Source organism: Bufo gargarizans, chromosome 3, assembly GCF_014858855.1.
Source record: "Bufo gargarizans isolate SCDJY-AF-19 chromosome 3, ASM1485885v1, whole genome shotgun sequence".
Lineage (NCBI taxonomy): Eukaryota > Metazoa > Chordata > Amphibia > Anura > Bufonidae > Bufo > Bufo gargarizans.
The window spans coordinates 367,668,030-367,680,064 of record NC_058082.1 but is presented as its reverse complement, the minus strand read 5'-3'; positions in this window follow the sequence as shown (position 1 = coordinate 367,680,064).

The window sequence follows — 12,035 nt, the reverse complement described above, 5'->3', positions numbered from 1 at the left end:
ATAACTTCACACACACCCGCTACTGTGTATTTCCAAGTCTAATTCTGGCACTAAACCCATACCTGTCACCCAGCGCCTAAATACTAGGCCTCAAATTTATATCCCGCTAAATCTGTCCCTAGTGCTGTAGCTGGGCGAGTTATTTAGTGTCCGTTCAAGCACATTTCTTGTTCTGGGTTGAAATACAATTCCCAATTTAGCAATTTCATAATTTAGTGGTTTCTGCTATATCAGAGCTATTTGAAATCTATCCCTAAAAGGGTATATAATATTCAAGGTGCACATTGGGTCATTCAGAATAACTTCACACACACCCGCTACTGTGTATTTCCAAGTCTAATTCTGGCACTAAACCCATACCTGTCACCCAGCGCCTAAATACTAGGCCTCAAATTTATATCCCGCTAAATCTGTCCCTAGTGCTGTAGCTGGGCGAGTTATTTAGTGTCCGTTCAAGCACATTTCTTGTTCTGGGTTGAAATACAATTCCCAATTTAGCAATTTCATAATTTAGTGGTTTCTGCTATATCAGAGCTATTTGAAATCTATCCCTAAAAGGGTATATAATATTCAAGGTGCACATAGGGTCATTCAGAATAACTTCACACACCCGCTACTGTGCATTTCCAAATCTAATTCTGTCACTAAACCCATACCTGTCACCCAGCGCCTAAATACTAGGCCTCAAATTTATATCCCGCTAAATCTGTCCTTAGTGCTGTAGCTGGGCGAGTTATTTAGTGTCCGTTCAAGCACATTTCTTGTTCTGGGTTGAAATACAATTCCCAATTTAGCAATTTCATAATTTAGTGGTTTCTGCTATATCAGAGCTATTTGAAATCTATCCCTAAAAGGGTATATAATATTCAAGGTGCACATTGGGTCATTCAGAATAACTTCACACACACCCGCTACTGTGTATTTCCAAGTCTAATTCTGGCACTAAACCCATACCTGTCACCCAGCGCCTAAATACTAGGCCTCAAATTTATATCCCGCTAAATCTGTCCCTAGTGCTGTAGCTGGGCGAGTTATTTAGTGTCCGTTCAAGCACACTTCTTGTTCTGGGTTGAAATACAATTCCCAATTTAGCAATTTCATAATTTAGTGGTTTCTGCTATATCAGAGCTATTTGAAATCTATCCCTAAAAGGGTATATAATATTCAAGGTGCACATAGGGTCATTCAGAATAACTTCACACACCCGCTACTGTGCATTTCCAAATCTAATTCTGTCACTAAACCCATACCTGTCACCCAGCGCCTAAATACTAGGCCTCAAATTTATATCCCGCTAAATCTGTCCTTAGTGCTGTAGCTGGGCGAGTTATTTAGTGTCCGTTCAAGCACATTTCTTGTTCTGGGTTGAAATACAATTCCCAATTTAGCAATTTCATAATTTAGTGGTTTCTGCTATATCAGAGCTATTTGAAATCTATCCCTAAAAGGGTATATAATATTCAAGGTGCACATTGGGTCATTCAGAATAACTTCACACACACCCGCTACTGTGTATTTCCAAGTCTAATTCTGGCACTAAACCCATACCTGTCACCCAGCGCCTAAATACTAGGCCTCAAATTTATATCCCGCTAAATCTGTCCTTAGTGCTGTAGCTGGGCGAGTTATTTAGTGTCCGTTCAAGCACATTTCTTGTTCTGGGTTGAAATACAATTCCCAATTTAGCAATTTCATAATTTAGTGGTTTCTGCTATATCAGAGCTATTTGAAATCTATCCCTAAAAGGGTATATAATATTCAAGGTGCACATTGGGTCATTCAGAATAACTTCACACACACCCGCTACTGTGTATTTCCAAGTCTAATTCTGGCACTAAACCCATACCTGTCACCCAGCGCCTAAATACTAGGCCTCAAATTTATATCCCGCTAAATCTGTCCCTAGTGCTGTAGCTGGGCGAGTTATTTAGTGTCCGTTCAAGCACATTTCTTGTTCTGGGTTGAAATACAATTCCCAATTTAGCAATTTCATAATTTAGTGGTTTCTGCTATATCAGAGCTATTTGAAATCTATCCCTAAAAGGGTATATAATATTCAAGGTGCACATAGGGTCATTCAGAATAACTTCACACACCCGCTACTGTGCATTTCCAAATCTAATTCTGTCACTAAACCCATACCTGTCACCCAGCGCCTAAATACTAGGCCTCAAATTTATATCCCGCTAAATCTGTCCTTAGTGCTGTAGCTGGGCGAGTTATTTAGTGTCCGTTCAAGCACATTTCTTGTTCTGGGTTGAAATACAATTCCCAATTTAGCAATTTCATAATTTAGTGGTTTCTGCTATATCAGAGCTATTTGAAATCTATCCCTAAAAGGGTATATAATATTCAAGGTGCACATTGGGTCATTCAGAATAACTTCACACACCCGCTACTGTGCATTTCCAAGTCTAATTCTGGCACTAAACCCATACCTGTCACCCAGCGCCTAAATACTAGGCCTCAAATTTATATCCCGCTAAATCTGTCCCTAGTGCTGTAGCTGGGCGAGTTATTTAGTGTCCGTTCAAGCACATTTCTTGTTCTGGGTTGAAATACAATTCCCAATTTAGCAATTTCATAATTTAGTGGTTTCTGCTATATCAGAGCTATTTGAAATCTATCCCTAAAAGGGTATATAATATTCAAGGTGCACATAGGGTCATTCAGAATAACTTCACACACCCGCTACTGTGCATTTCCAAATCTAATTCTGTCACTAAACCCATACCTGTCACCCAGCGCCTAAATACTAGGCCTCAAATTTATATCCCGCTAAATCTCTCGTTACCGCTGTCCTTTTGTGGCTGGGAAAGTTATTTAGTGTCCGTCAAAGCACATTTTTTGTTCTGGGTTGAAATACAATTCCCAATTTAGCAATTTCATAATTTAGTCGTTTCTGCTATATCAGAGCTATTTGAAATCTATCCCTAAAAGGGTAGATCATATTGAAGGTGCACATAGGGTCATTCAGAATAACTTCACACACACGCTTCTGTGCATTTCCAAGTCTAATTCTGTCACTAAATCCATACCGGTCACCCAGCGCCTAAATACTAGGCCTCAAATTTATATCCCGCTGAATTTGAATACAATACATTGGGCCAAATAATATATTTGTTGTTGTGGTGAACCATAACAATGAGAAAAACATCTAGTAAGGGACGCGGACGTGGACATGGTCGTGGTGGTGTTAGTGGACCCTCTGGTGCTGGGAGAGGACGTGGCCGTTCTGCCACATCCACACGTCCTAGTGTACCAACTACCTCAGGTCCCAGTAGCCGCCAGAATTTACAGCGATATATGGTGGGGCCCAATGCCGTTCTAAGGATGGTAAGGCCTGAGCAGGTACAGGCATTAGTCAATTGGGTGGCCGACAGTGGATCCAGCACGTTCACATTATCTCCCACCCAGTCTTCTGCAGAAAGCGCACAGATGGCGCCTGAAAACCAACCCCATCAGTCTGTCACATCACCCCCATGCATACCAGGGAAACTGTCTCAGCCTCAAGTTATGCAGCAGTCTCTTATGCTGTTTGAAGACTCCGCTGGCAGGGTTTCCCAAGGGCATCCACCTAGCCCTTCCCCAGCGGTGAAAGACATAGAATGCACTGACGCACAACCACTTATGTTTCCTGATGATGAGGACATGGGAATACCACCTCAGCATGTCTCTGATGATGACGAAACACAGGTGCCAACTGCTGCGTCTTTCTGCAGTGTGCAGACTGAACAGGAGGTCAGGGATCAAGACTGGGTGGAAGACGATGCAGGGGACGATGAGGTCCTAGACCCCACATGGAATGAAGGTCGTGCCACTGACTTTCACAGTTCGGAGGAAGAGGCAGTGGTGAGACCGAGCCAACAGCGTAGCAAAAGAGGGAGCAGTGGGCAAAAGCAGAACACCCGCCGCCAAGAGACTCCGCCTGCTACTGACCGCAGCCATCTGGGACCGAGCACCCCAAAGGCAGCTTCAAGGAGTTCCCTGGCATGGCACTTCTTCAAACAATGTGCTGACGACAAGACCCGAGTGGTTTGCACGCTGTGCCATCAGAGCCTGAAGCGAGGCATTAACGTTCTGAACCTGAGCACAACCTGCATGACCAGGCACCTGCATGCAAAGCATGAACTGCAGTGGAGTAAACACCTTAAAACCAAGGAAGTCACTCAGGCTCCCCCTGCTACCTCTTCTGCTGCTGCCGCCTCGGCCTATTCTGCTGCTGCCGCCTCGGCCTCTTCCTCCGCCTCTGGAGGAACGTTGGCACCTGCCGCCCAGCAAACAGGGGATGTACCACCAACACCACCACCACCACCTCCGTCACCAAGCGTCTCAACCATGTCACACGCCAGCGTTCAGCTCTCCATCTCACAAACATTTGATAGAAAGCGTAAATTCCCACCTAGCCACCCTCGATCCCTGGCCCTGAATGCCAGCATTTCTAAACTACTGGCCTATGAAATGCTGTCATTTAGGCTGGTGGACACAGACAGCTTCAAACAGCTCATGTCGCTTGCTGTCCCACAGTATGTTGTTCCCAGCCGGCACTACTTCTCCAAGAGAGCCGTGCCTTCCCTGCACAACCAAGTATCCGATAAAATCAAGTGTGCACTGCGCAACGCCATCTGTAGCAAGGTCCACCTAACCACAGATACGTGGACCAGTAAGCACGGCCAGGGACGCTATATCTCCCTAACTGCACACTGGGTAAATGTAGTGGCAGCTGGGCCCCAGGCGGAGAGCTGTTTGGCGCGCGTCCTTCCGCCGCCAAGGATCGCAGGGCAACATTCTTTGCCTCCTGTTGCCACCTCCTCCTTCTCGGCTTCCTCCTCCTCTTCTTCCACCTGCTCATCCAGTCAGCCACACACCTTCACCACCAACTTCAGCACAGCCCGGGGTAAACGTCAGCAGGCCATTCTAAAACTCATATGTTTGGGGGACAGGCCCCACACCGCACAGGAGTTGTGGCGGGGTATAGAACAACAGACCGACGAGTGGTTGCTGCCGGTGAGCCTCAAGCCCGGCCTGGTGGTGTGTGATAATGGGCAAAATCTCGTTGCAGCTCTGGGACTAGCCAATTTGACGCACATCCCTTGCTTGGCGCATGTGCTGAATTTGGTGGTGCAGAAGTTCATTCACAACTACCCCGACATGTCAGAGCTGCTGCATAAAGTGCGGGCCGTCTGTTCGCGCTTCCGGCGTTCACATCCTGCTGCTGCTCGCCTGTCTGCGCTACAGCGTAACTTCGGCCTTCCCGCTCACCGCCTCATATGCGACGTGCCCACCAGGTGGAACTCCACCTTGCACATGCTGGACAGACTGTGCGAGCAGCAGCAGGCCATAGTGGAGTTTCAGCTGCAGCACGCACGGGTCAGTCGCACTACAGAACAGCACCACTTCACCACCAATGACTGGGCCTCCATGCGAGACCTGTGTGCCCTGTTGCGCTGTTTCGAGTACTCCACCAACATGGCCAGTGGCGATGACACCGTTATCAGCGTTACAATACCACTTCTATGTCTCCTTGAGAAAACACTTAGGGCGATGATGGAAGAGGAGGTGGCCCAGGAGGAGGAGGAGGAGGAGGAGGAAGAGGGGTCATTTTTAGCACTTTCAGGCCAGTCTCTTCGAAGTGACTCAGAGGGAGGTTTTTGGCAACAGCAGAGGCCAGGTACAAATGTGGCCAGCCAGGGCCCACTACTGGAGGACGAGGAGGACGAGGATGAGGAGGAGGTGGAGGAGGATGAGGATGAAGCATGGTCACAGCGGGGTGGCACCCAACGCAGCTCGGGTCCATCACTGGTGCGTGGCTGGGGGGAAAGGCAGGACGATGACGATACGCCTCCCACAGAGGACAGCTTGTCCTTACCCCTGGGCAGCCTGGCACACATGAGCGACTACATGCTGCAGTGCCTGCGCAACGACAGCAGAGTTGCCCACATTTTAACCTGTGCGGACTACTGGGTTGCCACCCTGCTGGATCCACGCTACAAAGACAATGTGCCCACCTTACTTCCTGCACTGGAGCGTGATAGGAAGATGCGCGAGTACAAGCGCACGTTGGTAGACGCGCTACTGAGAGCATTCCCAAATGTCACAGGGGAACAAGTGGAAGCCCAAGGCCAAGGCAGAGGAGGAGCAAGAGGTCGCCAAGGCAGCTGTGTCACGGCCAGCTCCTCTGAGGGCAGGGTTAGCATGGCAGAGATGTGGAAAACTTTTGTCAACACGCCACAGCTAACTGCACCACCACCTGATACGCAACGTGTTAGCAGGAGGCAACATTTCACTAACATGGTGGAACAGTACGTGTGCACACCCCTCCACGTACTGACTGATGGTTCGGCCCCATTCAACTTCTGGGTCTCTAAATTGTCCACGTGGCCAGAGCTAGCCTTTTATGCCTTGGAGGTGCTGGCCTGCCCGGCAGCCAGCGTTTTGTCTGAACGTCTATTCAGCACGGCAGGGGGCGTCATTACAGACAAACGCAGCCGCCTGTCTACAGCCAATGTGGACAAGCTGACGTTCATAAAAATGAACCAGGCATGGATCCCACAGGACCTGTCCGTCCCTTGTCCAGATTAGACATTAACTACCTCCCCATAACCATATATTATTGGACTCCAGGGCACTTCCTCATTCAATCCTATTTTTATTTTCATTTTACCATTATATTGCGAGGCTACCCAAAGTTGAATGAACCTCTCCTCTGCCTGTGTGCTAGGCCTAAATATATGCCAATGGACTGTTGCAGTGGTGGCTGACGTGAAGCCTCATTCTCTGCTATGACATGCAGACTGATTCTCTGCTGACATGAAGACAGATTCTCTGTTACGGGACCTCCCTCCTCTGCCTGGGTGCTGGGCCTAAATATATGCCAATGGACTGTTGCAGTGGTGGCTGACATGAAGCCTGATTCTCTGCTATGACATGCAGACTAATTCTCTGCTGACATGAAGCCAGATTGTCTGTTACGGGACCTCTCTCCTCTGCCTGGGTGCTGGGCCTAAATTTATGACAATGGACTGTTGCAGTGGTGGCTGACGTGAAGCCTGATTCTCTGCTATGACATGCAGACTGATTCTCTGCTGACATGAAGCCAGATTGTCTGTTACGGGACCTCTCTGCTCTGCCTGTGTGCTAGGCCTAAATATATGCCAATGGACTGTTGCAGTGGTGGCTGACGTGAAGCCTCATTCTCTGCTATGACATGCAGACTGATTCTCTGCTGACATGAAGCCAGATTGTCTGTTACGGGACCTCTCTGCTCTGCCTGTGTGCTAGGCCTAAATATATGCCAATGGACTGTTGCAGTGGTGGCTGACGTGAAGCCTGATTCTCTGCTATGACATGCAGACTGATTCTCTGCTGACATGAAGCCAGATTGTCTGTTACGGGACCTCTCTGCTCTGCCTGTGTGCTAGGCCTAAATATATGCCAATGGACTGTTGCAGTGGTGGGTGACGTGAAGCCTCATTCTCTGCTATGACATGCAGACTGATTCTCTGCTGACATGAAGACAGATTCTCTGTTACGGGACCTCCCTCCTCTGCCTGGGTGCTGGGCCTAAATATATGCCAATGGACTGTTGCAGTGGTGGCTGACATGAAGCCTGATTCTCTGCTATGACATGCAGACTAATTCTCTGCTGACATGAAGCCAGATTGTCTGTTACGGGACCTCTCTCCTCTGCCTGGGTGCTGGGCCTAAATTTATGACAATGGACTGTTGCAGTGGTGGCTGACGTGAAGCCTGATTCTCTGCTATGACATGCAGACTGATTCTCTGCTGACATGAAGCCAGATTGTCTGTTACGGGACCTCTCTGCTCTGCCTGTGTGCTAGGCCTAAATATATGCCAATGGACTGTTGCAGTGGTGGCTGACGTGAAGCCTCATTCTCTGCTATGACATGCAGACTGATTCTCTGCTGACATGAAGCCAGATTGTCTGTTACGGGACCTCTCTCCTCTGCCTGTGTGTGTGCTGGGCCTAAATATATGCCAATGGACTGTTGCAGTGGTGGCTGACGTGAAGCCTCATTCTCTGCTATGACATGCAGACTAATTCTCTGCTGACATGAAGACAGATTCTCTGTTACGGGACCTCTCTCCTCTGCCTGGGTGCCGGGGCCTAAATATCTGAGAATGGACTGTTCCAGTGGTGGGTGACGGGAAGCCAGATTCTCTGCTATGGAACCTCTCTCCAATTGATTTTGGTTAATTTTTATTTATTTAATTTTTATTTTAATTCATTTCCCTATCCACATTTGTTTGCAGGGGATTTACCTACATGTTGCTGCCTTTTGCAGCCCTCTAGCTCTTTCCTGGGCTGTTTTACAGCCTTTTTAGTGCCGAAAAGTTCGGGTCCCCATTGACTTCAATGGGGTTCGGGTTCGGGACGAAGTTCGGATCGGGTTCGGATCCCGAACCCGAACATTTCCGGGATGTTCGGCCGAACTTCTCGAACCCGAACATCCAGGTGTTCGCTCAACTCTAGTTACCACATAGTGTGAAGAAATTCGGATTCCGTGCAAATCAAATTTTTCCAGAAATCCAGATCGGATTCCACTTCATCAACTTCGATTCCCTCATCTCTAATTATTATTATTATTATTATTATTATTATTATTATTATTATTATTATTATTATATTATGCTATATAGTGGGGTATACAACAACAGGGTTCACTCTGTATGGAAGATTCTTCCTCCTTAATACAGCAATACTGATTTTATGTAATTGTATTTTTATTGGATTCATGTATTAATAAAATTCATTATATATTTTTTTACTTTTGATCATTACTTTCTGTTCTTTGTTGTGTTTATTGACAGTTAAAATTGTAACATACCTCATTCATTCCAGGACCATGAGACAGTCACCAAAATCCAGGACTGTCCTACCGGATCTGGGACATTTGGGATGAGTCACTCTTCAGTTTATACTGCAAAAGAATACATGAAATATCCAAACTATGAATTCAAATGAAAATGTGAACGCTCTTTGAATGGTATTTGAATGAACTACAGCAGTAACATTAACAGACACAAAGCAGGGCTTACAGAATATTGTGTTCACTGACCTCTATGTCAACCTCTGGGTAGTTTACTGGTAAATCACATTTTTACTGTCCATAGCTCTCTATTCTAACCTGTGTGTTGTGGCTGTAAATCTAGTCAGTCTGGTGTTCTGATGCAGTGCAGACTTTCCCACGCAAATACAGAAGTGAAGGCAAGTCTAGCCAACATTAACAGAACATGACCCTTGGCAGACTAATCATTGCCTACCACACTGATCCAGGCTTTATCCTGTGTATGGGTTTTTGCCATGCTGTTTTCAAGACCGTGCCAAGAATGCACAGGTCCATGCTTGGCATGGTTACCACACACGGACACCTCGCAAAGTCGCAGCGGGAGCCGCGGATGGTTTATTTCTATTCAGTAGAGCTAAACCTAGAGTGGGTCTACATGAAAACCCAAGGCAGAAACTGCAGCACTATGCAGCATTATCTGTTTTTGGATATGTGGAGTTTTTTGTAGGCAAAAGCCTCCAGGTGAACCTACCCTTACAGTTTAATTCCATGAAGAATCCAATAATTAATCAGTGTCTAGGAGGTCTGAGTTGACTGGTCAGCCATTCATCTATGTCAGCACCTTTCTTTCTACACCCCAATGGAGACAGCATCATGAGCCCGTTTCAGCCAAATCAATGCCTCACTCTCACACATCAGCAATCCTCTCCAGTCTAAAGCTTTTAGCTTTTAGAAATAGGATCGGCGAAGGTTACAGTCTTCTTAAAAGCTATGTACAACTTTGGGAGCAATTTTCTAACGACATGCATGTTACTCATTTTGGGCTAAACATCATTTTTTTTCAATTGGTCTTTATTAAAAATATTGAGCAGTTCTGTCACAAAGGGTTAACTTTTTCTATCCGTGTGAATCCTACTTTCACTTTTTGCCGGTCTCTAAATTGCTGAGAGGTCATAAACACTTATTTCAGCCACATTCTTATTAGTAAGGTAAGGATTGAGCTTTAATTAGTGTTTATAAGGTCAGAGATCAGAGATAAGGAGCCAGTCAGCTTCCTGTCTGACGGAACAGAGAGAAATTTCAGATCGTGCTAATAGAGCATCTCAGCTCTGTACAGAGAAAGGGACTCCATATTTTTAATAAAGTTAATTAAAAAAAATTATATTTACCTCATAATGACTACAATGCTATAATGAAACAAAATTGCCCCCAAAGATGTACATAGCCCTTAAGTAACCATCCACTCTTATTTCCAGTCCTTTGGGCATCACCTGGATCAAGTAATATCTCTGTTAAGTTGGTACCACAGTACAAATCTTCTTTGACATTACTTACATAAACACTGCATATCACAGAGCTTCTTACTAACTAATAGTCAGTTTCATACAGGTGTGGGATTCAGCTGGTTCTCCCCGGTTCTACCAATCCAGTTGTTAAAATTACAACCAGATTGCAAAACTGTGTGCTAGATGAATCCTGATCTGGTGTTCCATGCTGTCAGTTACTCACAGCAGTGCAGAGGACATTGCCAGTTACAGAAAACTGTATCACCTTCCTCAGGACAGTGATATAGTTGAAGACTGTGGCGGGTACAAGAGCCAATGGCTCCCCTTATCCTCAGTTCACCCTCATAGGCTTCAGGTCTTCCACTAGGCCTGAAGCCTATGAGGCAGTAAAATGGCGCAGACAGCATGATAATGTCATCGAGTGCTGCCTGCCCTGGGATTCAGGCAACACGGGTGGAGGCTGAAAGAGGCCTGTGTTGGGAATCATAAGAGTATTTTCTTTTTCTTTTCAATTTGTCACTTAGGAAGGTGGCATTATTGCTATTAGGAGCCATAAGTCTAGCTAGAAAAATAGGGGAGCTGGGGGCTATTGTACTAGAAGAACACATAGATGTAGTTGGTGTGTTAACTGATGGTGAGAGATGGTTGGACTCTTCACATGACTGGGCTGTTAATATTGAGGGCTTTGCACTATTTAGGAAAGACCAGGTCAATATACTGACACGGAATGTCCCACAGGATTGCGCATGGCAAATGTGGTGCCAATATTCAAAAAGGAAAAACAGTCGGCACTCACTCTGTTTGCACGTTGCACGGGATAGGAATGATATCCACGTATGTTCAAAGAAGGATCCCAGCAATCGTGTCTTCAATCAATAGGGTATTTATTTCATCAAATTAGAAATGTCCACAATCCTGGACGCGTTTCGGCTAGCATGCCTTCATCAACAGATTCAGGTATATAAAATGACCTAGTTTATATAAAGGGATAAACTCCTCCCCTTATGACAACATCGTCCACTCCCATTACCTGTGCAGGTGATGGGAGGAGTGTATAATTAACAAAGAAAATGTAATAGCATGTAACTCATATTATGTGAGTCGTCTGAGTTCACGTTCCCAATGTCGTGTTTTAAATTCACTGGTTGGTATATTAAAAAAATCGGAAGTCGGTGTCACTTGGGAAAGGATCCTTTCAGCATCAGCATTATCGAAGCTCAAAGTCATCGAAGTGGTCATTAGGGTGGTGCACGGCTCGGAAGATAAATCACAAGAAAAAACAGTCGGCACTCACTGTTTTTTCTTTTACTTGTGATTTATCTTCCGAGCCGTGCACCACCCTAATGACCACTTCGATGACTTTGAGCTTCGATAATGCTGATGCTGAAAGGATCCTTTCCCAAGTGACATCGACTTCCGATTTTTTGAATATACCAACCAGTGAATTTAAAAAACAACATTGGGAACGTGAACTCAGACGACTCACATCATATGAGTTACATGCTATTACATTTTCTTTGTTAATTATACACTCCTCCCATCACCGTCACAGGTAATGGGAGTGGACAATGTTGTCATAAGGGGAGGAGTTTATCCCTTTATATAAACTAGGTCATTTTATATACCTGTATCTGTTGATGAAGGCATGTAGCCGAAACGCGTCCAGGATTGTGGACATTTCTAATTTGATGAAATAAATACCCTATTGATTGAAGACACG